Here is a 27,500-nt window from a genome sequence, read left to right on the forward strand (position 1 = left end):
TCCTTTTATATTTTCTTTCTTCCATCATACTTTCCAACCTCTCCTATCACTTGATTCATAGTACAACTGTTTTAAGGTTTTCCTCCTGTTACACCTTCCAAACCTTTTACTGTCAATTTCTGTTTCAGTGCTGAATGACCTCATAGGTCCCAGTGCTTGGCCTCTAAAGTCTGTATTCAATTCAATTCAGAGTTCGGCAGCTTACCGATCTCCCTGGTGCTAACTCTGAAATCAGCTTCTCCAGCAGAGGTTTGAATCTGGGATGACACCTGAAGAGGGAGCCATCAATGGCAACGGTGCAGTGGGGCCGTTCCATTCTCCTGAGGAGCAATCCGGTCACTGTCGGATAATGAAAAAGGTATAGAGAGATAATGCAGAAAGTACAGAAGCATTATTGAGCTGCAAAATAATAATGGAAGCAATAAAGAAACGTTCTACAACTGCAGTGTCAATGCTAGTCTTGAATCTTCAAATTACACGAGCACCACACAGTAACAAATCTACTTAAGTTTCCCTTGTTGTTATCAAATAAAAATTCAGTAACTTTGTTCGCAGAGGTATTATTGTGAAAAGATCATCTAAAAGCACCCACAGAGTGAATGAATCTCTAGCAGGGGCAAAGTGAACGCACTTTATGCCTATAAAATAAACTAAATACAGCCTTGAACACTTGAAATCAGTCACTTATGATTAATACATCTGTATGCAGTGAATGTGCCTCGCTTTCGAACTTCTCCAGAGTTCCAGAGGACCTTTATTCCTTACACCGTTGGACTGTGGAACGGTCTCCCAGAGGATATCGTGCAATTGGAACTTCTTCAGAAGTTCAATCAAAGATGCGATGTATTACTACCCTAATATAATTCAACTTGTATTTCATTATTTTACTTACATTTTTATTTATTTATTAATTTATTAATTTATCTGTTTATATAATAACTGATCTCCGCTTTCTGTATTTCCCATTATCTTCAATTACTTCTTGGCAAGATTGAATTCCAAGTCAGTGGCCCCATAGGTGGGCTTGTTCCATATGAATAGGGTTCATCTTCTGAATAATAATAATAATAATAATAATAATAATAATAATAATAATAATAATAATAATAATAATAATAATAATAATACAGGTTTTATCGAAAATAATGTCTATTTCATTCGTGTTTATTTTATATAGAAGTTTCTCTATCCTTCTTATTACTGACTTTTCTTCTGTACTCTAATTGGCTATTAAAAACGCCAAATGGGGGATTCATGTCAACTTGAGTACAGAAGAAAAGTCAGTAATAAGAAGAATAGAGAAACTTCTATACAAAATAAACGCGAATGAAATAGCCACTATTTTCAATAAAACCTGTATTAATGAAGGTCTTCTTCCAAATAATAATAATAATAATAATAATAATAATAATAATAATAATAAAATAAAAGAATAATAATAATCTAAAATAATAGGTTTTGTTAAAAATGGTTGCTGCTTCAGCACTATTAATCTTGTAGAAAGTCTTCTCTATTTTTCTGATGACGGCTTTCTCGTGCGAGCAACGCACCAGAGGGCATGGTAAAATTCGGTTGAGTCATTTGGTTTACTATTGCTTATACAGTTCTCTCTCTTCTCTCTCTCTCTCTCTCTCTCTCTCTCTCTCTCTCTCACGAAACAGCCACCAAGAAAATAATAGAGGAACACGTCCGCCCTATAGAGGAAGGGAAGAGAGTGTCCCTCATTATTTACTACAAGAATCGGCGTACGAAGGACCTCCTGATGAAGAACAAGCCCTCCCCTCGCGTAGGAGACCCCCTAAAGCAGTCCAACGTCGTCTACCGATACGTATGCCCCGCCCAAGGATGCCTTGGAATTTAAATCGGCATGACGACGACGCGCCTGTCTAAAAGGATCTCCTGCCACGCCCTGAAGGGCGCCATTGGGGAGCACGCCCTTGCAGTACACCAGAAAAACATCACGAGAGACGACATCATCAGGAATGTCAAAATCATCGGGAGAGCCCCTGACCCACGACGTCTGCGCCTCATAGAAGCGTTGTTTATTCTCGAGCAAAAGCCTCCCCTCAACATCACCCAAGAAGCGTTCCTGATACCGACGTGTGTGAGGAGGACCACGCCACTCCCTCCCTAACGAAAGTACCAGCGCGCATGAGACAAGCAACACCGGACGTGAAACACATTATGAGAGTAATACCAGGGGTGACGTCACTCAGGTATAAGCCAATCAAGAGGCTCCCAGTGATATTCCCCGCCTGAGAAGGTCCGTAAGACTCGAAAACGCTCGCCCTATGATGAGTCACCTTCCCAGGAACCAATGAAAACTCAACCTGCTGGAGCGGTTCTCCAGACCATACTCGAGAGCCCGCAACATCATGATATAAGGAGAACGACTCGCCGCTGGAATTAACGGGCTGCTCGGTGAGCAAGAGCCCGTGCTGACACAAGGTCAGCTTAATCAAAACAACAACCACTGGAATTCAGTCCCTCAGCAGTCATCGCTGGATAATGTCCCGTGGATCTGGACGAAACGTCGCGTTGGAGAGAGAGAGAGAGAGAGAATTGTATAAGCCCTTTGGTGCGTTGCTCGCCAGTCTAAGCAATAAAAGAGAAAGCCGTCATCAGAAAAATAGAGAAGACTCTTTACAAGATTAATAGTGCTGAAGCAGCAACCATTTTTGACAAAAACCTGTCTACGAGAGGGTCTCCTTCCGAAATAAAAATATAAATAATAATAATAATAATAATAATTAAAACATAACAGGCACGAAAAGTTAAAAAGACGAGAGAGGAAAAGAACTTACAGACAGAAACGAGAACGCATCCCCTGTAGGAGAGAATACCAGCGATGTACTGCGTCACCAGTATGTCGTCTTGATCGAACTCCAAAGCAACTGTCTCAAGCAGTTCTCGAGTCTTGCTTGCTGAGCCCTTCAAAGCGTCCCTGTTAGAGTAGATTGTATTGTTTCTTTAATTATTAATATGATAAGCTGCATAAAAACAAATCAGCTGTTCTTCTCTATGAATTGAATGAAACAAAATAGAGCGATTTCAAACGTTGTTTTTTTAGGGTAAATGATTATGTATAATGGAATGTTACTGATTTTTAGCTGTTGGGAATTGATAAAGTTTTCTTTTGAACTTTCTCTCTTAGTTGAAGAATCAAAGGCAAGATATTATCCTTAATTTATAGGACGAGACAATAAACAGTTTTGCTTAAAATGCTTGTGATTTATAGGACTTGAAAATAAACAGTTTTGTTTAAAACTCACAAGCGTTTATTTCCAAGTACTACAAATCACACGCGTTTGAAACAAAACGGTTTATTTTGAAGTCCTGAAATTCAAAAGTATTTCCAACAAAACTGTTTATTTTAGAGTCCTAAAAATCACACGCCTTTCAACAAAACTGTTTATAAAAATCAAACGCGATTAAACAAAACTTATCAAGTCCTACAAATCACGAGCGTTTAAGCAAGACTGTTTATTGTCACGTCCTAAAAATGAAGGAAAATATCTTGCATATGATTTTGTATGATAGATTGTTTTGTTGAAAATTCATTTAAGATGCGAATATCGCTGCAGACGAAGTGACAATTACAAATAATAAGTGTTTTGTCCTGAAAGTCCTAACCATTTTTCGACTTACTCTTCTATATCAGAGATGTTCGTAGTGGTGATCGACCCCTGGGTCTCTAGTTTTCCTAGAGAGCCTCTAGAAAAAAGTCCCTCCTTCGCTAGAGTTAACAGGACCACCCGAAACAGGTCGCCTAAGTATTTCCCAGCGATGTATTTTTCAAACCTGTTGGGGTCAAATGGAGAGATCTGTAGCAATGAAAAAACGAACAGGTGGAATAGAATTGAATATAAGAGTTCAGGCCAAGCGCTGGGACCTATGATGTTATTCGACGCTGAAACGGAAATTGACAGTGAAAAGGTTTGAAAGGCGTAACAGGAGGAAAACCTCAAAGCAGTTGCACTATGAATCAAGTGTTAGGAGAGGGTGGAAAGTAAGGTGGAATAAATAGAATATGAAAGGAGGTACAGTAAAAGGAATGAAAGGGGTTGCAGCTAGTGGCTGAAGGGACGCTACAAAGAACCTTAACGTAATGCCTACATTGCACAGCATGAGGTGCACTGACGGCACTACCCACCTGCGGGGATGAACAGATAAGATCAGAAGTTGAATAGGGCAAGTATTTGAAAAATAATTAAGAATGCGAATCTCTTCATTAACATCTCAGAATATTTTTGAAGCCTTTTCAGATAAAGGAAATATTTACATTTAGGAAGATCGGAATCTAATGGTAATTTGTGAAACAAATCTAAAAATGGTTCTCTTTGTCTAACCACAAACACTGAATAAAAAAAAAATAATATTTCTCAACCCTTGAAAATTTCCTGTATTTAAGATAACTGTTATGCGTTACATTTTACCGATTAACCTTTTGTGTGTGTGTGTGTGTGTATGTGCGTGTGAGTGTGTGTGTGTATGTGCGAGTGAGTGAGTCTTCATTCATCGTCAACATTATTTTGTTATGTATTAGAATGTGTTAGCCTAGTCCTATATGAATGCATGTTTATTTTCAATGAAATCTTATAGGAACCTATAATAAGACTTACATCTTAAGTGTAATAATAATAATAATAATAATAATAATAACAATAATAATAATAATATTAATAATAATATAATTTTGTTGAAATAATGGCAGTTCTCAACGAATTAATCTTATACAGGCTCTTTTCAATTCTCCTGATAATTCGTTTTCTGACTCAGCTAGGTTGTTGAGTAGAATTCCAATATATTTGTCATAATAGATATAAACAAAATATATAATAAAATGTTTTTTAAAAAAGTATTTTTGACAAATATCCTAATTATGTCAGAGAAAAAAACGAATTATCAGGAGAATTGAAATGACCCTATGTAAGATTGATTCGTTGAGAACTGCCATTATTTTCAACAAACGTGTATCAAAGAGAGTCTGCTCCCTGCAAATAATAATAATAATAATAATAATAATAATAATAAATAATAACCGCCCCCGGAGGATATCAAACTTTTCTATAAAGCCTTCATGCACCACCAATACAAGGAAGAAGAAGCAGCCATGAAGAAAATAATAGAGGAACAGTCCGTCCGCCATGGAGGAAGGAAGAGAGTGTCCCTCATTATTTACTACAAGAATCGGCGTACGAAAGACCTCCTGATGAAGAACAACCCCTCCCCACCGGCAGGAGAGACCCCCTGAAGCAGTCCAACGTCGTCTACCGATACGTATGCCCCGCCCAAGATGGATTGCCCTGGGATTTACATCGGCATGACGACGATGCGCCTGTCGAAAAGGATTTCCTGCCACGCCCAGGAGGGCGCCATTAGGCAGCACGCCCTTGCAGTACACCGCAGAAACATCACGAGAGACGACATCGTCAGGAATACTAAGATCATCGGGAGAGCACCTGACCCACGACGTCTGCGTCTCCTAGAAGCGCTGCTCATCCTCGAAGAAAAAGCCTCCCCTCAATACCACCCAAGAAGCGTTCCTGATACCGACTGTTGTGAGGAGGACCACACCCCTCTCACCCCTAACGAAAGTACCAGCGCGCATGGAACGAACACCGGACATGAGAATAATACCCAGGGGTGACGTCACGCAGGTAGAAGCCAATCAAGAGGCTCCCGGTGATACCCCCCACCTGAGAAGGTCTGCAAGACTAGTCAACGCCCGCCGTATGAGTCACCTTCCCGGGAACCAAATAAAAACTCGACCTACCGGAGAAGTGCTCTGACCGTACTGGAGAGCTCGCAACACGACGATAAAAGGAGAAGGACTCGCCACTGCTCTGTGAGCAAGAGCCCGTGCCTGACACAAGGTCAGCTAAATCAAAAAACACAAACCACCACTGGAATTCAGGTCCTCAGCAGTTATCGCTTGATAATGTCCTGTCGATCAGGAGGAAACGTCGCGTTAGAGAGAGAGAGAGAGAGAGAGAGAGAGAGAGAGAGAGAATTGTATAGCAATAATAAATCAAATGACTCACCGAATCTTACCATGCCCTTTGGTGCGTTGCTCGCCAGTCTAAGCAACAACGAGAAAGCCGTCATCAGAAAGATAGAGAAGACTCTTTATAAGATTAATAGTGCTGAAGCAGCATTATTTTTAACAAAACATGTCTACGAGAGGGTCTCCTTCCGAAATAATAATAATAATAATAATAATATAATAAATAATATGCTGGAAACAGACCTTCTTTCAAACAAGTTTTTATTAAAATAACTGGCAGAATTCACAGAATTGATTTTGTACAATATTCTTTCAATTCTCCTTATGATTTGTCTTTCTGGCACGCTGGTAGTATGAAGCAGCTGTCCAATATTCATCGTGCTGTAGGTCGTCAACGGAATTTGGCCTGGTGTTATAAAAGGCAAACTGGTTATCAGGGACAGGCTGGGGTCGTCAACAGGTATACAGGTGCGTTTCGTAGGTCGGGAACAGGCCGTAGTCGTCAGGGGGCTATCCGACACCAGCCCGAAATTCCGTTTGACGACCTACAGCACGATGAATATTGGACAGCTGCTTCATAATACCAGCGTGCCAGAAAGACAAATCATAAGGAGAATTGAAAGAATATTGTACAAAATCAATTCTTTGAATTCTGCCATTATTTTTAATAAATAATAATAATAATACGTACGTGTATGAATGAACTAGCAATGACTGGGCGTCCACAGCCGTGTCCCATTCTGTCCTGATGAAGTCCAGGACACCGTTGTCTCCGAAACTGCCCCATTCGATGTCCACAATCACCTGACGCAGAAGGACAGACTATTTGTTATTCATCGTAATTTTATTGAATAATTAATCTTGGCTGTCCAACTTCTCCAAAGTTCCACAGGTTCTTTATTCCTCCCACTGCTGGACTGTGGAACATTCAGTCTCCCGGAGGAGGATGTGCAATTTGGAACTTCTTCAAAAGTTCAAGCGAAGTTGCAATACATTGCTACCCTAATACGATACTTCTTGCATTTTTTATTTATCTATTTGTTAATTTATCAATATTTTTTTCTTCTTTTTTATAAGTTGGATTTCTTCTCAAATGGCCCCATGGATTTGTTCCATATGAATAGGTTTCATATTCTGAACAACAACAACAACAACAACAATAATAATAATATTGATAATAATAATGATAATAATAATAATAATAAGGTGATAAGAGTGAAATAACCCAGAAATTAGCAGAATAGGAAGTCCGAGTGAACCTAGAAAGAAAATGCTGGATGTGGGAGGTTTGCAATTTCTTAAGGTATCATTTTTGTACGACGGGATGGAAGAGGACTGGGGTCCGAATATGCTTCAGAAACTAGGCTTACATCACCTCCAGTAGACACAGAGCAATTATAGTAGTTGTGTTACCAGTAGAAATACTAATAATTGCAGTTTTATTGTCGTAAAGGCCAACTTGAAAGAGAAAGAAACGCAAGCTTCCAAATTTATTAGGACTTGGGACCGGGCTGAGTTGTATGCTTTGTCTTCCTGTTGGCTTCGTTGGCTAATAATAATAATAATAATAATAATAATAATAATAATAATAATAATAATAATAATAATAATAATAATAATAATAATAATAATATTCTAAGGGGTCCACAATAATAAAAAATGCTTGCGAGTCCGTTATAATTCTTAAAAAACTTTTACAAAAAAGCTTCGAACCCTTCCCTGGGTTCATCTTCAGTCCAAATGAACAATTAAATACACCATGTACTGCGGTGAATTTAAAAAATAAACAAGAGTCGCGATAGAGAGTTTTTACCCAACTATAATAATAATAATAATAATAATAATAATAATAATAATAATAAATAGACTCAACTTACTCAGGAAAAAGACGGAAATTTTTGTCTACAGGATACTTGCCTGAAACTCCTCACTTTCGCCCTTACCAACCAACACTGAACATCCTGAAATAAATACTCCTTCCTACCAGCCCCGACTTGCCTCGTCTTCAGGATGCTTCCCTCGCCATTTCTCGATGTTCTTGACCTTCTCGATGTAGCATCCGTTGCATCCGGTGCCCAAAATCATGCCCATGGCGCATCGCCTGTCCAGGTATGCACCTTGTACAAGGGTACCTGCGGTGGAGAACATACCCCCCCAATAAGAGCGAATATATTCATTGGCAAGAATCACGAAGAGAATGAAGGTTACTAAATGATAATAATCATTATGGTACAGGGTGAAAACTGCAATGATCGATCACCTTTTAGGTATCGTGTAATGGATACATAGCTTTATAAGAAGGGGAAAATAATGAATTGAATCAAGATTTTATGAAACTCATTACTGGATGTATTTCTGAGTGAACTTTTATTTACTTAGTTTTTTCTAACGTAATATTTATTTTAAAATCTTATGAAATTTTTATGATTTTAAAGAAAATGTAGTAACTGTCAGGTAATTGTTGAATTTATCATAGGCACTTTATATATATATATATATATATATATATATATATATATATATATATATATATATATATATAATACCAATAACTTCGGCGTCAGTGACCCTGATAACTCACAATTAATCAATTGTAACAAGTACTGCTAATTATATATATATATATAGATATATATATATATATATATATATATATATATATATAAAGTTTAGGACAGTCTCAATGTTCGTGTCATAAAATACAAAATTAAAAATCTTATAGATTTTACAACAAGACACTTTTCCTGTTGATTCGTACGTAAAGACTGAATCTAGAATTACTGTTTATTAAATTACAGAAATTATGTGATAAACAGTGCCTGAAAGCACTCCAGATCCAAATGACGACCGCAAGCAATCGTGAAGGAGCACAGACAATGAAGGTAAAATAGCAGATTGTTTTTATGAAACGTAAAAAATGATTTTTTACTGTTCATAAGGTACACAAATCCATTTTCTATGATAACCACCCTACGAAACAAATCCATTCTTATAATAGTCACCCTACGAAACAAATCCATTTTCTATGATAAACACTCTACGAAACAAATCCATTTTCTCTGATAGCCACCGCCAACTCAAATCCTTCGGCCACAGGATAGTATGTGAATGATAGCCTTCATTAGAATAACAGTTGGTACTTTCGTAGTTATATTACGGAGGTTGCGTTACTTGTAATCAATTTTGGTTGAGCAAACTTAGATATGTCAACTCAGGGTTTGTCTCGATCTGAGTTCTCGTGGATTGAAAATTTTTATATATTTTCGTCTTATGTTTATTTGTCGCTGAAATGATTTGTTAGTTGCATTTAATACCCGTTGTTGCTCAGTTGTCGATCAATGTTTATTTTGAATTCACTTGCAAACGTGCAAGTAAATATTTTTGCGTTGTGCTGCTTGTAACTCAGATTAATTTTCAGTTTTTCTCTCTTTGTTGCGGAATTTGTACCCAGTTCAGCATTATTAATGTTCCTTTTACAACGATTTTACTAGACGTATTGAAAGGCTTGCTGTCCCATCCTATGGGCGTAGGGCCCCCTGAACCTGGTCAGGTGAATACTTGAGTCTGTTCCCTGATTCTAGTTACAGAACCTCACATCTCATTTCCTCTTTGGTTTAAGATGTAAACTTCGCTGTCTTTGTGAAGAAGTAACCCATTGCGGAAGATAGCCATTAGTCTATCATTTATTCACATTTGGAATAAATGTGGATTACTTAATTGCATTTGTTCACATTCGGAATACTAGATATGTAACACTAAGACTTTTTTGTTCCCTCGTTGCCATCTCTACCTGAATATGTTTTCCTTTTATTCAAGGCTGTCGAAAGAAGTTACTACAAGAGCCTACGGAGTAGATTTTGGAGATAACAGCTAAGGAAAAAAAGCGTGATCCGACCTCCAGCTTACTCGATATGCACACAAGATTTTCCCCTCACTCATGAATTGTAAACATAATATTCCTAACCTAACGGAAATTGAAATGTGCTAACATCTATGGTCAAATATATCTTTGTTTCACCAACGAAAATGGAAATAAATCTGCTATATTTTATTAGAAATAATTTTTCTGTGCTGTTATACATGCACATTGTTTATTTTTCTACATTGCCTTGCTAATAGATAAATAATAAATAGTATCCTGTCTTAAAATTCCTGTATCTTTAACTCAGTCTGCATCCCCCAACAAGAACAGCAACAATAAGAACAACAACAACAACAAAGAAGTTTGTAGGCTTACTCCCCGAGTAAGCGAAAATATGAAAATGTGAAGTAAAGAATACTTATAATGAGAAATGAGGCTAAGTCCAGTTACAATTCAGCTAAGCGTTGTTGTTTTTCAATTTGTGAAACGAAGTAAAGAAGTGACAAGCTGTGGAGAGTGACATCAAGTGAAGATGCCTCTGTAGGGCGCCAGTTATAGCCAAGCACTCATATTCAGTTCTGTCATTTAAGTCTCTCATCTTTTGACTCTCATTTGTTGACTCTATCATTCTTAAGAACAGTTATTAGTTCTCATTCTTCCTTTAGGTACACTTAGATGTAATGTGTGTCTCACAATCTTGGATACTAGTATGAAATTAAAACTACAGCTTTTAATGAAAAGAAAAAATCAAAGAATAAAAAGTAAGAAAATAAGAGCGTTTAAATCATTTTTTTTTTATGGGAGTCGGGTATAAAATGGACTTGGGACTTGAGTGATTTCTCTTCCAGAAACAGACTAAAATTTACACTACAGTAAGAAGAGACAGCGTCGAAATAATGCCAGAACCCTGAACAGATTCTAATTTGCTCATTAAAACAAATTATCACAAAAGCCCCATTGTCATAAAACTGCCAGAGGAGAGAGAGAGAGAGAGAGAGAGAGAGAGAGAGAGAGAGAGAGAGAGAGAGAGTATATCTTAGTTTAACCAGACCACTGAGGAGCTGATTACCAGCTCTCCTCGGGCTGGCCCGAAGGATTAGATATTTTTAGCATGGCTAGGAACCAATTGGTCACCTAGCAACGGGACCTACGGCTTATTGTGGGATCCGAACCACATTATATCGAGAAATGAATTTCTGTCACCAGATATAAATTCCTCTGAGAGAGAGAGAGAGAGAGAGAGAGAGAGAGAGAGAGAGAGAGAGGCTGGGGTACCTGTCGCGTCACTGAGAATGGCAGTTACGGTGACGTCGAGGTCACCTCTCCTTTCGATGGCGTCGTTCAACATCCGAACTACATCTTTGCCAACAGTCCCCGAGCATTTGAAGGACTTTGTCCAGGACGCTAGGACTCCCACGTCGAGGCTCTGCAGTGTCATCGGGAAGGAAAAAGTGAAGCCTGGAAAAAAAGGAATTTTGGGTTAGCTCTACTTGGTGAAGAACAAGGCGTGATCCGACCTCCAGGTTATTTGGGGCGCATGCTAAAATCTATGGACAAATAGAACATTGTTTCGCCAACGAAAATTGAAATAAATACGCTATATTTTATTAAATTTATGGACAAATAGAACATTGTTTCGCCAACGAAAATTGAAATAAATACGCTATATTTTATCAAAATCTACAGTCATATAGAACGTTGTTTCACCAACAAAAAATAAAATATATACACTATATTTTATTAAAAATTATTTTTCTGTACTGTGTAACATGCACATTATATATTTTTTTACATTTACATTCTAACAAATAAATCATAGATATCCTATCCTAAAATTCCTGTATCTTTAACTCAACGCGAAACCCTTTTCAGACCTTTTTAGGCTTTCCTACCCCACCAACAAGAACAACAACAACAACAGCAATAAAGTAGTTTGTAGGCTTACTCCCGGAGAAAACGAAAATCAAGACTAGATCTGTTTGATCCATAGAATCGGAAAAGGTTTAGTTCCCTCAAACGTCGAATGCAAATATTCCAAATTGGAATAAGTTGATATGTTCAATACATATCTCCTTTTATAATCAAAGAGCTCAGTTGTATTATCATTTCACGCATCAGTGTAAAGAGGGAATTAACATTTTCCATATGAGACTTACTTCTATATTCAATATCAAAGCAGAAATAAACATAAAATTGTTTACCTTATCCTACTCACACTGTTTTGGTAAATTCCACAAAAATAAGGTTAACCATTAGCTAGTTTAATTTTTCACTGTCGAATTCATTTAGAATTGTCCTCGATGGTCAAACATGTATAATCCTAGAGGTGATATAATTAAAGTTAATTATTGCCCACACTGTCCACAAAGGTAGTTTACTTCTATCGCTTGGGAGCTGAATCAGCAAAGCAGGTGAGAAGACGACTGGCAGATTCCAAAAGTAAAAAAACAAAATTCAGGAAACCAATTCGTTTATTTAAGGCTCGACTTTGCAATATAAATCTCTTTAACTCTCTCTCTCACTTCGCTTCCACACACTGAAACATATTTGTTTCGTAGATATGAATATAAAGTCTCCCGATAGAGGTTTTGCTTGAAGGTAGGAAAGCCATCTTTAAGAAAGGAATATATTTCACCAACGATACAATACCTTCTCATCTGAAAAGTGTGCAAATTCCATGAAAATTATTCTGACAGATGGCTTCTCAGTGTGACCTAGCTTCTCGTGAGTTGTCATTGTTAAGTTTCTTTGCCTCAGGTTAATCATTCTGAATAATGACGGGAAGGAAAGTAATCGATATTTCTATTAACTATTACGCTATGAACGTCCATTTTACCTAACTGGAAATTCCGACCAGTGAACTTCCTCTTGGTGATAAACTCCGAGAGACAGCTGGCCAAGAAGTCAAAGAGCTTCTCCCCAGGACCATACCGAATTGCCTCAGGTATTTGGAACAAATCAACAACCTGTATGTGGGGTAAAATAAAATAAAAAATTTATCATCAAGTGATGTAATAGTTACTGAAAGGTGATCCCAGTTGATAAAATATTAATCAACAGGTATCCTAAGTGTGGTGTTTTTTCTTATACATTTTTTCATATCTCCACCTTGGATCACGTACTCAAAAAATATCAAATTTGAACGTTATTAATATAATCTGTTATTGTCAAAGTAGGTTGCTAGCAAAATATAGCTATTACACAGATGACTTGAGACTCAGTTATGAAAGTTATATATATATATATATATATATATATATATATATATATATATATATATATATATATATATATATATATATATATATGTATATATTATATATATATATATATATATATATCTAATAATATATATATACATATATAATATTATAATAATATATATATATATATATTTATATATATATTTAATATATAAAATAATTTAAATTATATATTATAATATATATATATATATAAAGACATGATATATAAATATATATATATAAGTTTTTTTGCCACGAAAAGGAAAAAAAGGAAAAAGCGAGATAGCCGAGTACTTTCGTCCTATTCGGACCCTTTACTGAGGCACACTGATTTTTCACAAAGAACACCATAGTTACAAAAGAAGGCTTAATATACAAACTGACACTACCAGATTAGCCATAAGGGCGATTTTACTCTACAGAGAGGAGGAGTCGCCATAGGCTAGCCACACCTTGAAGGAATACCCGTGGTAAACAGTGATTCTTCCAGAAAACAGTACATTTTGAAAAAAACACGGAGCATATACAATTTATTATCATGAAATTTTACACAAATTTTCCCCCCCAAAAATTATTATTAATGAAAAGACGAATGAAAATATAAATATATATATCCCAGCAAGAGAAAGAGGGAGAGAGAATATCGAACCAGAGAGAGAGAGAGAGAGAGAGAGAGAGAGAGAGAGAGAGAGAGAGAGAGGAGAGAAATAATAACTATAATACATGTGGGACTAATTTATTAGTTGTTCATTTATTTTGAGGTCCTTCATAAACATCTTACAAATATATGGGTCCAAATGTACACTTCCCAAACTAAGATTTAGGTTGTTTTTATTAGTGATTTGTATAATTGCCGATTCCAGTAAATTTCTTGAAACATAATCATTAGATCTAGCAATTACCGAGGTATCGCCCCAATTAATACAATGAGATTTTTTCACTCAGATGGATAAAAAAAAAACAATGCATTTGAAGTCTGGGCTGTTCTAACTGAATACATATGCTGCTTGATCCGAATACACATAAATTTTTACTAGACTGACCAACGTAAAACGATGGGCAATCCCTACAAGGAATTTTGTAAATGATGTTGTTTATTTGTTACGGGACTATTCTTAATTAGCATATCTTTAATGGTATTGTTATAAAGAGAACACTACATTAACATTAACGATTTAAATATTGATTTTATGGTTTCAAATCCACGAAAATAAGGTAAGCTAAGTAACTTTTTAGGTATTTCTTTTTCAATAATAGCAACATTATAAAACTTTTTATGAGCTTTTTGATAACATAAATCAATTAAATGAGGAGGGTAGCAGAGGTCGTTTCCTATCTTTTTTATGTATTCTATTTCTTGGTCCCAGGATATTGGTGGACTCGTGATACGCAAAGCGCGTAGGAACATAGAAGAAAAAATTGAAATTTTAATATTAAGATGGTGGCCAGAATAAAAATGTACATATTAAATTATTTGTGGGTTTTCTATAAATACTGATTTGCATTGGAAAGATTCTCTATGTATTAATACATCTAGAAGAGGGATGACATTGTTATTTTCAAATTCAACAGTTGAATTTATGGATGGCACTAAATTATTCAATTTATAACAGTAAAATCATTACATCGATACCACCAGGTAAGACTACTAAGATATCATCGACATATCAGGTACCATTTTAAGGGGATAAGTGTGATATTCGGGAGGTGTTGTCTCCTCAAAATTCCATATATAAGTTGAAAGGAGAGGTGATTCATTATATAAATCATAAATAACAATCTAATGATAAATGAAGTTTATATACTTTGACTTAGTACTGTTTATATTGCAAAAATTGATTTTTCTCTCAACGCAGTAAGTAGATTGCTACTTTAGTTTAGCTTAAATAACGAAAAAGTATTGACGGTGTCAACAACGGTTTTCTCTGATAAATAATAAACACAGACAAAACATAGGCAAAGATAGTCCCCGTGTCAAAATGACTTCTTTTCAAGATAAGTTATTTAACTGAAAAATGTTAAAACGCATCAAAATATAACAAAATATGGAAGTAAATCCTATCTTTGTCAGACAGTATAAAAAGTATCGTATATTTGCACATACGAAAGTAACTACCGACCTCTTCAGTAAACTGTCCACGACCATTTTGACATAAATGACCCGGAAGTTGGTGCCACCTAGATCTAGTGCCAAATACTCGCCATTTTCTGAAAGATCGCAAATAATGAGGTATGCTTGAAATCATAGATAGATAGATAGATGGATGGATAGATAGATCATTTTACTGACCACAGATCTCGGTACATTTGTATTTTCATTTAGTATCATTTGGTCCAAAGTATAATGGCTTTAACACAATATATAAATATAGGTATATATATATATATATATATAATATATATATATTACTCATATAAGAAGCGCCATAGATCACGTATATGAAAAATATATACTCAAACACTGTTTTACCCATCTCTTCTTCGATTGACAAATACGTAAGAGAGATGATTTGCATAAATGTAGGTCACTTACTAAAGAGAAAGAGGAAATCAGAATGAAAATTCAGGTAGAAAAGAGGCTAACCACATTTATTATTCATAATATTCATCTCCTAAACTACTCGAAAACTCAAGGTTAAAATCCTACTACAAGAATATTTAATGATTGTCAGTGTGTTTAATACCTAAAAAAATCGAACATGTCACTATTCTGGATGCCTATAGAGTGAAAGTAGTATACAATTGCCTTATACCTTTTTTGGCATATGCACCCTTTCACCATGTCAGAATATCACGCCTAACCCGGCACCCCTTTTTTCAAAAATTGTCTGCCTCAAAAGGTGCATTCTAAAGAATATGCAACAAAATGCTAACACAAACACACAAGCTAGCGGGGAGAAAGCCCAACGTGACCTATCAGCACTGCGGATCAATGCCCACTGCCTTTTGTGTGGTCCTTGTCCCAGTTTGAGCCTGCCAATCTGTGGTCACAACCCCCCACCTGTGACTCTGAAATTTTCCCCTGGTTGAGAGCCATCTATACTTTGTGTAGTTTTATATGTTTCTTCTCAACTGAGCTCGGAAGTGCCAATCATCAGAAAATTCCTTGACTTTTCTAGAGGAAACTCCACCACTCACCTGTGCCGTCTGGGAGTTCAGGGATGAAGGTGTTTTCCATCAGAAGGGACGATTCTCTCTCGGGGTTCAGGGCCAGACCTAATCTCATTTCGTCCAGGAACACCTCCCCGATTTTCTGGCGCTGCTCATCGGTGAGAATGAGGGGCCTCACGCGTTCCAGGATCTGGAAAGATGTGGTTTGGATTTTCTGGGTTTAGAGAAAGGGACCTCTCGTACGGTATTCAAGATGGTCACGGAGAATAATTCTCCCTTTCTTAATTGGTCAGAATTGATTGGCTACACCTGGTTATGATTTTTCGCTGCTGGAAAAGGGACTTCTTTTATTCCGTTGAGTAAAAACTCATCGATTAAATTTCACAATCAAAATACAACTAATGATGTTTAGCACTGAACGTTTCAAATTAAGTTCGGACAACCAAATGGAAGGACTAACCTCGATGATACATGTGAAAAATGAAAATAACGAATCCTTCCATAAATGTCAGTTTATACACTGAACTAAAACTTTCCAGTTACCTTTGCTTGTTTCTCGGAGTCTGAGAGGTGAAGACTTGGAAGCTCTGTTGGTGAAGGCATCTTTGGAAGTCTTAATCACTGTAGGAAAAAAATCATACGCACTATCGCAAAAATGTATCAATAAATATTTAAGTAAAGGTATAAGCCACGAAGGAGAGTGAAACACTGGAGTAGCTGCAAGATCTTTCGACTCAACGTCCTTTACTTAGTAGACTGATTCTACTAAGTAAAGGACGTTGAGTCGAAAAATCTTGTAGCTACTCCAGTGTTTCACTTTCCTTCGTGGCTTATACCTTTATTTACGCATTTATCACATTCCAAACTCTCGTGATTCAATTATACAATAAATATACGTATTCACATATTTATGACTTACACAATACAAATGCGATACAAAAATGTTCATAAAGAAATTCTGAGAGCATACTAAGAAAGGAGAAAATGCACAAAAGCAGATCTTTCTAGCAAACGGTTCACAGTAGGCAGACGGAAACAGAATCGGTGCCTTTTTCTGAGGACTATCAGGGAGAGTGCACCTACCCCTCGCAGATAAGGGAATAGCAAACCTTGCTGATGTACAGTAAGTTCCAGAAGTGAAGCGACAAATCTCAGAATTGATCGTACTTCTATAGAAACTCATGGGATTGCCAGTTAGTATATCTTATTCCAATTATTGTCATCCTATTTATCTGATAATACGTATCAGTGATTAACTGTATAAGCGCACAAAGTATTTCCCCAGTGAATGATCAATGTTAGTTAAGTAATTGTTTATTAATAGGGAAAAAAAAGAATTTCCCCGAAGAAACATCTGCGGCTTCCAAATTGTGATATGAAGTGTTCACCATAGAGTGGCAGCAGGAACCGTGTGCATAATCATTGGCTTAATATTTGTAAATTAACTTTCTACTTTTATAGCGTTATATCGAAAGTTATTATGATTTCTTTTGATAAAGCACAGAGAATTTTAGCATCTGATTAAATGAAATATAAATAAGACAAGTTTGGTGTAAAAAAAAAAAAAAAAAAAACGAAATCCAAAGTTTATGTGCGCGGTTTAGCGTTGGTTACATGGGTTAGGCCTATTTCAAGAATCAAGGGAATATATTTTTCAGCTTGTTAGTTAATATTTCATGGAATTTCTCGATTGTGCAAATTTGTGCATGCGGAATTGCGTTCAGGGTCGCACCAAACAAGTATTTTCGTAGGTTTCCACTTTTTTTTTTTTTCAGTGCATAAGTGAGACTATTCTTGTCCATACGATCCGGAGTGTGAATATGCTTGGCGAGCATTATTGTAATTCGAGTAACCCCTGTTATGCTCTCTCTCTCTCTCTCTCTCTCTCTCTCTCTCAGGACGTTTTTATCTATCAAGAATAACCAGAGGTCTGTTTTAAGAATCGAGCACTAGACCTATTGGTCATGCTCTGAGGCTTCTTTATATATATATATATATATATATATATATATATATATATAGATATATACCATTATATATATATTATATATATATATATTATATATATATATATATATATATATATATATATACTAATATATATATGTATGCATATATTATTTCCAAAAAAAAACTCATAACTTCTGTTATGCAATGATACTTGACTGGATCGCTGATTACTGGTTGTCAGTGAAAAATATGAATTTGGGTGATATCACTCCCTTATGATATGCCCACTTACGCAAGTTCAGTCCTAAATTTCACGGTTGGGATATGATTCGAAGATTTGAGGTAATAGGTTGAAGTGAAAACGGTGGAGCTAGTATTGTGGGTAGAGCTAGAGGTAGAGAGGGGAAGGGGTGGTTGGGGTCTGTCGGCTCCTTACTTAACCAGATGGTGATTTTACGGGTGTTCTGGTTGCTTGCGACCGACTTTCTTATTTTTTATATATCGAGTCTGTTTCCCAGGTCCTGGTGTCGGTCCTGAAGGTTCTATCTTTGCTTAAATAACAAACAGTGGCCCTGCATTGTAAGCCTTGCAATGCCCGGAACTAGGCCTAGTCACCTGAAGGTAGCAGCAGAGGTTAGAGCCTTTCTCGAAGAAGGTGTTTTATGCTCGGTCCTAGAAGCTAGAACCAGAACTACCAACCACCCCCAACTTCTCCATTGAATCTAGGTGCATTCATGGTTGATTATGTTTAATGTCGCGGAGATTTTACGCCACGCCAGAGGTTGCCACAGATTTACGTCGCGCCAGAGGTTGCCATGGTAGTATGTGCAAGTATTCAACCCATTATGCATTGCATAAGCCATACTTTGCATATATAAAAGGCATTGAACTTACGGGATTTTACGCTGCGCCAGAGGTTGCCACAGTAGTATATGCAAGTATTCAACCCATTATGCATTGCATAAGCCATACTTTGCAAACATAAAAGGCATTGAACCTATGGGTTTTTACGTCGCGCCATAAGTTGCCACAGATATGCAAGCATTCAATCCATTATGCATTGCATAAGCCATACTTTGCATATATAAAAGACATTGAACTTACAGGTTTTTACGCAGCGCCAGAGGTTGCCACGGTATTATATGCAAGTATTCAAGCCATTATGCATTGCATAAGCCATACTGTGCATACATAAAAGGCATTGAACTTACAGGTTTTTACGGCCGTTGCCTAGAGTGGTTGGCCACAGTAGTAATTATGCCAAGTATTGCAATACCCATTATTGCATTGCATAAGGACCATACTTTGCATATATTAAAAAAGCGATTAAACTTACAGGTTTTTTAACGCCGTGCCAGAGGTTGCCACGTGGTAGTTATGCCATGCATTCAAGCCCATTATGCAGTTGCATAAGCAATACTTTGCATATATGAAAGGCATTGAACTTATCGGGTTTTTTTACCGCCACCGCCAGACGTTGCCACGGTTAGTATATGCAAGTATTCAACCCTTTATTTTCGCATTGGCAGAACGCCATACTTTGCATATATAAAAGGCATTGAACTTTACAGGTTTTTACCGCCGCGCCAGAGGTTTTGTCCACGGTAGTATTATGCAAGTATTTCAACCCATTTATTTCATTGCATAAGCCATACTTTGCACATATAAAAGAAAAGGCATTAAACTTACAGGTTTTTACGCCGCCGCCCAGAGGTTGCCACGGTAGTATATTCAAGTATTGCAACCCATTATGCATTGCATAAGCCATACTTTGCATATATGAAATGGCACTTGAACCTATTACGGGTTTTTACGGCCACGCCAGAGGTTGCCACGGTAGTAGTATGCAACGTATTCAAAACCCATTATGCATTGCATAAGCCATACTTTGCATATATGAAAGGCATTGAACTTACGGGTTTTTTACGCCACGCCAGAGGGTTGGCCACCCCGGTAACTATAATGCAAGTATTCAACCCATTATGCATTGCATAACCATACTTTGCATACATAAAAGCATTAAAACTTACGGGTTTTTACGCCCCGCCAGAGGTTGCCACAGTAGATATGCAAGTATTCAAGCCATATGCATTGCAAGCCATACTTGGCATATATAAAAGGCATTGAACTTACGGGTTTTTTAACGCCGCGCCAGAGGTTGCCACAGTAGTATATGCAATTATTCAAGCCATCATGATTGCATAAGCCATACTTTTGCATATATGAAAGGGCATTGAACTTACGGGTTTTTACGCGGCCAGAGATTGCCACAGTAGTATATGCAAGTTTTCAACCCATTATGCATTGCAATTAAAGGCCATATTGCATATATAAAAGGCATTGAATTACGGGTTTTTTTTATGCCGCGCCAGAGGTTTCCACAGTACGTATATGCAAGTATCCAAGGGCCATTATTGCCATTGCATAAGCCATACTTTGCATATATAAGAAGGCATTGAACTTACGGGTTTTAATGCCGCGCCCAGAGGTTTGCACCAGTAGTATATGCAAGTATTCAAGCCCTTATTGCCCATTGCATTTAAGCCATACTTTGCATATATGAAAGCATTGAATAACGGGTTTTTACGCCGCCCAGAGGTTGGCCACAGTAGTATATTGGCAAGTATTCAAGCCATTGATGCTGGCATAAGGCCATTTTTTACTTTGCATATATGAAAGGCATTGAACCTTACGGGGTTTTACGCCGTGCCAGAGGTTGCCACAGAGTATATGCAAGTATTCAACCCATTAATGAATTACAATTAAGACCTTCTTTGCATATATGAAAGGCATTGAACCTTACGGGTTTTACGTGCGCCAGAGGGTTTGCCACAGTAGTATAATGCCAATTATTCAAGCCAGGATTGCATTGCATAAGCCATACTTTGCCATATAAAATAAAAGGCATTGAACTTATGGGTTTTTACGCTGCGCCAGAGTTGCCACAGTAGTATATGCAAGTATTCAACCCATTATGCATTGCATAACCCATTTTGCATATATGAAAGGCAATTGAACTTACGGGTTTTTACGCCGTGGCCAGAGGTTGCCACAGTAGTATATGCAAGTATTCACCCATTATGCATTGCATAACCCATATTTTTTGCATATATAAAAGGCATTGAACTTACAGGTTTTTTACGCTGTGCCAGAGGTTGCCACAGTAGCTATATGCAAGTATTCAACCCATTATGCATTGCATAAGTCATACTTTGCATATATACGGCTTGAACTTACGGGTTTTTAAACGCCGTGCCAGAGGTTGCCACGGTAGTATATGCAAGTTATTCAACCCTTTATGCATTTGCATACGCCATACTTTGCATATATGAAAGGCATTGACGTTACGGGTTTTAACGCCACGCCAGTGGTTGCCACAGTAGTATATGCAATTATTCAAAGCCATGATGCATTGCTAAGCCAATACTTTGCGTATATATAAGGCATTGAACTTACGGGTTTTACGCCGCACCAGAGGTTTTTGCCACAGTAGTATATGCAAGTATTCAACCCAATTATGCCTTGCATAAGCCCTACTTTGCATAATATTGAGCATTGACTACGGGTTTTTACGCCGCGCCAGAGGTTGCCACAGTAGTATTATGCAAGTATTCAGCCATTATGCATTGCATAACCCATATTTTTGCATAATGAAAGGCATTGAACTTACGACGTGTTTTTAAGCAGCGCCAGAGGTTGCCACTGTAGTATGTGCAAGTATTCAGCCCATTATGCATTGCATAAGTTACTTTTGCAATTATAAAAGGCATAACATAGTTGCATAATGAAAGAGGATTGGTGAAACTGTGTTACGGGTTTTTTTTACGCGCGCGCCAGAGGTGCCACCAAGTAGTATTAATGCCAAGAGTATTAAAGCCATTATGGCATTGCCTAACCCATATTTTGCAATATAATGAAAGGCATTGACAAACTTACGGGTTTTTTTTGAAAGCGAAGACGCCCAAGTAGGTTGTTCCGACGGTAGTTATAGGGTTCCAAGGATTCAAGGCCATTACATGCATATTGCATAAGTCCATGAAGACATTTGCATATATTTAAAAGCATTACAACTTACGACCGGGTTTTTAAAACGCCGTGCCAGATGGTTGCCAAACAGTAAGTATATCAAGGGTATCAACCTATTATTTTGCATTGCCATAAGCCATACTTTGGCATATATAAAAGGCCATTTGAACTTCTGGTTTTTCGCCACGCCAGAGGTTGCCACAGTAATGCAATTATTCAAGCCCATGATGCTTGCATAAGCCATACTTTGCATATAGGAAAAGGCAATTGAACTTACGGTTTTTAACGCCGCGCCAGAGATTGCCAAATAAAAAAAAAAAATTATATGCCGTTTTCACATTATGCATTGCGAATAAGCCCATACTTTGCATAATAAAAGGCTTGAACCTTACGGGTTTTTTTATCCGGGCCGCCAAGAGGTTGCCACAGTAGTATATGCAAGTATTCAAGCCATTTATGCATTGCATAAGCCATACTTTGCATATAGAAAGGCATTGAAACTTACGGGTTTTTACGCCGCCGCCAGAGGTTGCCACAGTAGTATATGCAAGTATTCAAGCCCTATTATGCATTGCATAAGCCATACTTTGGGCATATATAAAAGGCATTGAACTTTATGGGTTTTTTAACGAGACGCCGCTGCCAGAGTTTGCCACAGTAGTATATGGCAAGTACGGTTTTTCAAAAAAGCCGCATGAGTGATGCAATTAAATTCGAATTACTTTGCATAATTTTAATGAAGAAAGGCCTTGAACACATTGGGTTTTTTTACGTGCAGAGGTTTGCCACGAGTAGTATATGCAACTGTTATCCAACATTAAGGTTGAATTACCTTTTTAAGGCCCTTCTTTGCATTCTATGAGGGCATTTTAAACTTTTGAAAAACGTACGCCTTTTTTGCCGCCAGATGTTTGCCACGGTAGTATATGCGTATTCCGCCATATGCATGCAAATAAGCCATACTTGCTTAATAAAAGGCATTGAAACTTACGGGTTTTTACGCCGCGCCAGAGGTTGCCACAGTAGGGGTATAAGCAATAATTCCAAATCCCATTATGCATTGCATAACCCATATTTGCATATATGAAAGGCATTGAACTTACGGGTTTTTTTTTTTTTTTTTTTTTTTTTTTTTTTTTTTTTTTTAAAAACGCCGCGCCAGAGGTTGCCACAGTGTATTGTAAGCTTATCACCCCTATGCATTGTGCCATAAACAATTTTTGCATATATAAAAGCATTGAACTTAAACAGGTTTTTAAACGCCGTTGCCCAGAGGTTACAGTAGTATATGCGTTATTCAACCCATTATGCATTGCATAAGCATACCCTTTTTATTTTTTATTTTTTTTTTTTTTTGGGCCATTAATTTTTAGTAAAGCCGCATTGAACTTTACGTTTTTACCGCCGTGCCCAGCGGTTGCACGGTAAGTGATATTGCAAGTATTCAACCCTTTATGCATTGCATAAGCCATACTTTGCATATATGAAAGGCCATTGAACCTTGACCGGTGGGTTTTTACGCCGCGCCGAGAGGTTGCCACGGTAGTATATGCAAATTATTCAAGCCATGGATGCAATTGCATAAGCCAGAATTTGCATATATAAAAAGGCATTGAACTTACGGGTTGGTTTTTACAGCCGCTGCCAGAGGTTGCCCACAGTAGTTATAGCAAGTTATTCCAAACCCATTATGTATTGCATAGCCTAAAGCCTACTTTGCATATATGAAAGGAATTGAACTTACGGGTGGGTTTTTTACGCCACGCCAGAGGTTGCCACAGTAGTATATGCAAGTATTCAACCCATTATGCATTGTATAAGATAGCCATACCTTTGCATATACCAAAAAGGCATTGAACTTACGGTTTTTACGCCACGCCAGAGGTTGCCACAGTAGTAATATATGCCAATTATTCAAGCCATGATGCATGGCATAAGCCATACTTTGCTATATAAAAGGCATTGAACTTACGGGTTTTTACGCCACGCCAGAGGTTGTCACAGTAGTATATGCAAGTATTCAAGCCATTATGCATTGCATAAGCCATACTTTGCATATATGAAAGGCAGGCTTGAAAAACTTGAACTTACGGGTTTTACGCCGCGAGCCAGGAGTGCCAAACAGTAGTATATGCAATTATTTCAAGCCATGATGCATTGCATAAGCCATACTTTGCATATATAAAAGGCATTGAACTTACAGGCTTTTTTTTTTACGCCGCGGCCAGAGGTTGCCACAGTAGTATATGCAAGTATTCAACCCATTATGCATTGCGTAAGCCATACTTTACATATATGAAAGGCATTGAACTTACGGGTTCTTACGCCACGCCAGGAGGTTGCCACAGTAGTATATGCAATTATTCAAGCCATGATGCATTGCATAAGCCATACTTTGCATATATGAAAGGCATTGAACATACGGGTTTTTACGCCGCGCACAATGGTTGTCCACAGTAAGTATATGCAACGTATTCGCCATTATGCATTGCATAAGCCAGACTTTTCAGATATAAAAAATAAAAGGCATTGGCACTTACTGGGTTTTTTACCGCCACGCCAGAGGTTTGCCCAACGGTAGTATATATTGCAAGTATTCAAGCCATTAAAAATACTTGCATAAGCCCATACTTTGCAATATATAAACAAAAGGCATTTGAACTTACAAGGTTTTTACGCCGCGCCAGAGGTTGCCCACAATTAGTATAATGCAAGTTATTCAACCCATTATTGCATTGCCGTAGCCATACTTTTGCCATATATGACAAGGCATTGAAGCTTACGGGTTTTTTCGCACCGCCGCCCCAGAGGTTGCCCCTACAGTAGTATATTGCAATTAAATTTTCATAAGCCATGATGCATTTGCATAAGCCATACTTGCAATATATAAAAGGCATTGAACTTACGGGTTTTTATTTTTAAGTCCGCGCCAGAGGTTGCCACAGTAGTATATGCAAGTATTCAAACCCATTAATTTGCATTGCATAGCCATCACTTTGCATATTAGGAAAGGTCATTGAACTTACGGGTTTTTACGCCGCGCCAGAGGGTTGCCACCAGTAGTATCTTATGCAAGTAATTCAAGCCATTATGCATTGCATAAGCCCATACTTTTGCATATATGAAAGGCATTGAAACTTACGGGATTTTTAAACGCCACGCCAGAGGGTTGCCTACAGTTATATATGCAAGTATTCAGCCATTATGGCCGGTTGCATAGGCCAATACTTTGCATATAGAAAAGGCCATTGAACTTACGGGTTTTTTGGAGGCCGGGCGCCAGAGGTTGCCAACCAGTAGTATATGGCAAGTATTGCAAAGGCCCTTATGTTATTGAGAGCATGAGCCATAACTTTGCATAATGTGACAAGACATTGAACATTAAAGGTTTTTTTACGCCAACGCCAGAGGTTGCCACAGTAGTAGTAATGCAATTATTCAAGCCATGATGCATTGCATAAGCCATACATTGCATATATGAAAGGCCATTGAACCTTACGTGGGTTTTTTACGGGCCGCGCCAGAGGTTGCCACGTAGTATAGCAAGTATTCAAAGCCATTATTCATTGCCATAAGCCATACCTTTTGCATATATAACAAAGGCGTTGAACCTTACTGGGTTTTTTTACACCACGCCAGAAGGTTGCCAGACGGTAGTTATAATGCAAGTATTCAAGCCATATTGCATTGCATAAGCCCGAGACTTTGGCATATATGAAAGGCATTGAAACTTAAACTGGTTTTTTAACCGCCACCGGCCTAGAGGTTGCAACCCAGTATTAATGCAATTATTCAAGCCATGAATTGCAGTTGCATAAGCCAATACGTTTGCATATATGAAAGGCATTTGAACTTAACGGGTTGGTTTTTAATGCCGCGCCAAAGGAGGTTCCACAGAGTTATTGCAAGTATTCGAACCCATTGTTTTTGCTTGCATCAAGCCCATACTTTGCATATATGAAAGGCATTGAACTTACGGGTTTTTTACACCCGCCAGAGGTTTGCACACAGTGTATCTTGCAAGTATTCAAGCCCATTATGCATTGCATAAGCCATAACTTTGCATATGTGTAAAGGGCATTGATCTTAACGGGGTTTTTGGTTTTTACCCGCCGCCGACCAGATGTTTTTGCCACAGCAGTATATATGCAAGTATTCAAGCCCATTATACATTGCGTAAGCCATACTTTTGCATATATAAAAAGGCATTGAATCTTACGGGTTCTTACGCCACGCCCAGAGGTTGCCCAACCAGGCAGTATTAATGCACTTATTCAAGCCATGATGCCAATTGCAATAAGCCATACTTTGCATATATGAAAGGTCATTGAACTTACGTGGGTTTTTATGCCTCCCGCTAGAGGTTGCCACAGTAGTATATGCAAGTATTCAAGCCTTATGGCATTGCATAAGCCATACTTTGCATATATAAAAAGCATTGAACTTACGGGTTTTTAGCCACGCCAGAGGTTGCCCACGGTAGTATATGCAAGTATTCAAGCCATTATGCATTGCATAAGCCATACTTTGCAATATATGAAAAGGGGCATTGAACTAACGGGTTTTTTACGCCGTGCCAGAGGTTGCCACAGTAGTATATGCAAGTATTCAAGCCATTATGCATGCATATATTGATGAACCTATATAAAAGGCATTGAACTTACGGGTTTTTACGCCACGCCAGAGGTTGCCACTGCAGTATATGCAAAAAAGATTTAAAATGCAGTGCATAATCCAATAGGTGATTTGGTATCGACACCCCTTCCATTCCAGGGTATCAGTGGCAGGAGAGGGGGTGCCCTGTGACCCTCTGAACAGCTGTTGGCTCTCATCCTGAGAGCTTGTCCTCCAGGCCTAGCTCCCAAAGCTGTTTTGCTCTCATCCTGAGAGCTTGTCCTCCAGCCTCCGAACAGCTGTTAGCTTCTCATCCTGAGGAGCTTGTCCCTCCACCGCCTCCGAACAGCTGTTACTCTCATCCTGAGCTGGTCCTCCTTCCTCTTAATAACTGTTGGCTCTCATCTTGACAGTTGGGCCTCCTGCCTCCATCAGGGAGATGAGAGAATCGCCAAGGATGCCTGATGAAAAGCTTGTTCACAAGACTTGTCTTTACCGCTACAAAGAAACAACCCTGTGAAGAATTTTGACTGGTCATCAGTTGATGATGCTGCGTCGTGTTCCAGAGGCATTGCGATTTTCTTGGCCCATCGATGGTTTTGATTGCAGGATTGGTGTGTAGGAGGTGGGGGGTGGGCCTCCCATTGTAGTTTGCTGCCGGGGGGAGCAGCAGAACACCCATCTT

At 37.9% G+C, this 27,500-nt stretch overlaps 1 pseudogene; it reads right to left on the bottom strand.

Moving 5' to 3' along the window:
• The window catches only part of LOC135226433 (hexokinase-1-like), a 51,340-nt pseudogene that overhangs the window by 3,573 nt on the left and 20,267 nt on the right, over window positions 1–27,500 (bottom strand).

Source organism: Macrobrachium nipponense, chromosome 14, assembly GCF_015104395.2.
Source record: "Macrobrachium nipponense isolate FS-2020 chromosome 14, ASM1510439v2, whole genome shotgun sequence".
Classification (NCBI taxonomy): domain Eukaryota; kingdom Metazoa; phylum Arthropoda; class Malacostraca; order Decapoda; family Palaemonidae; genus Macrobrachium; species Macrobrachium nipponense.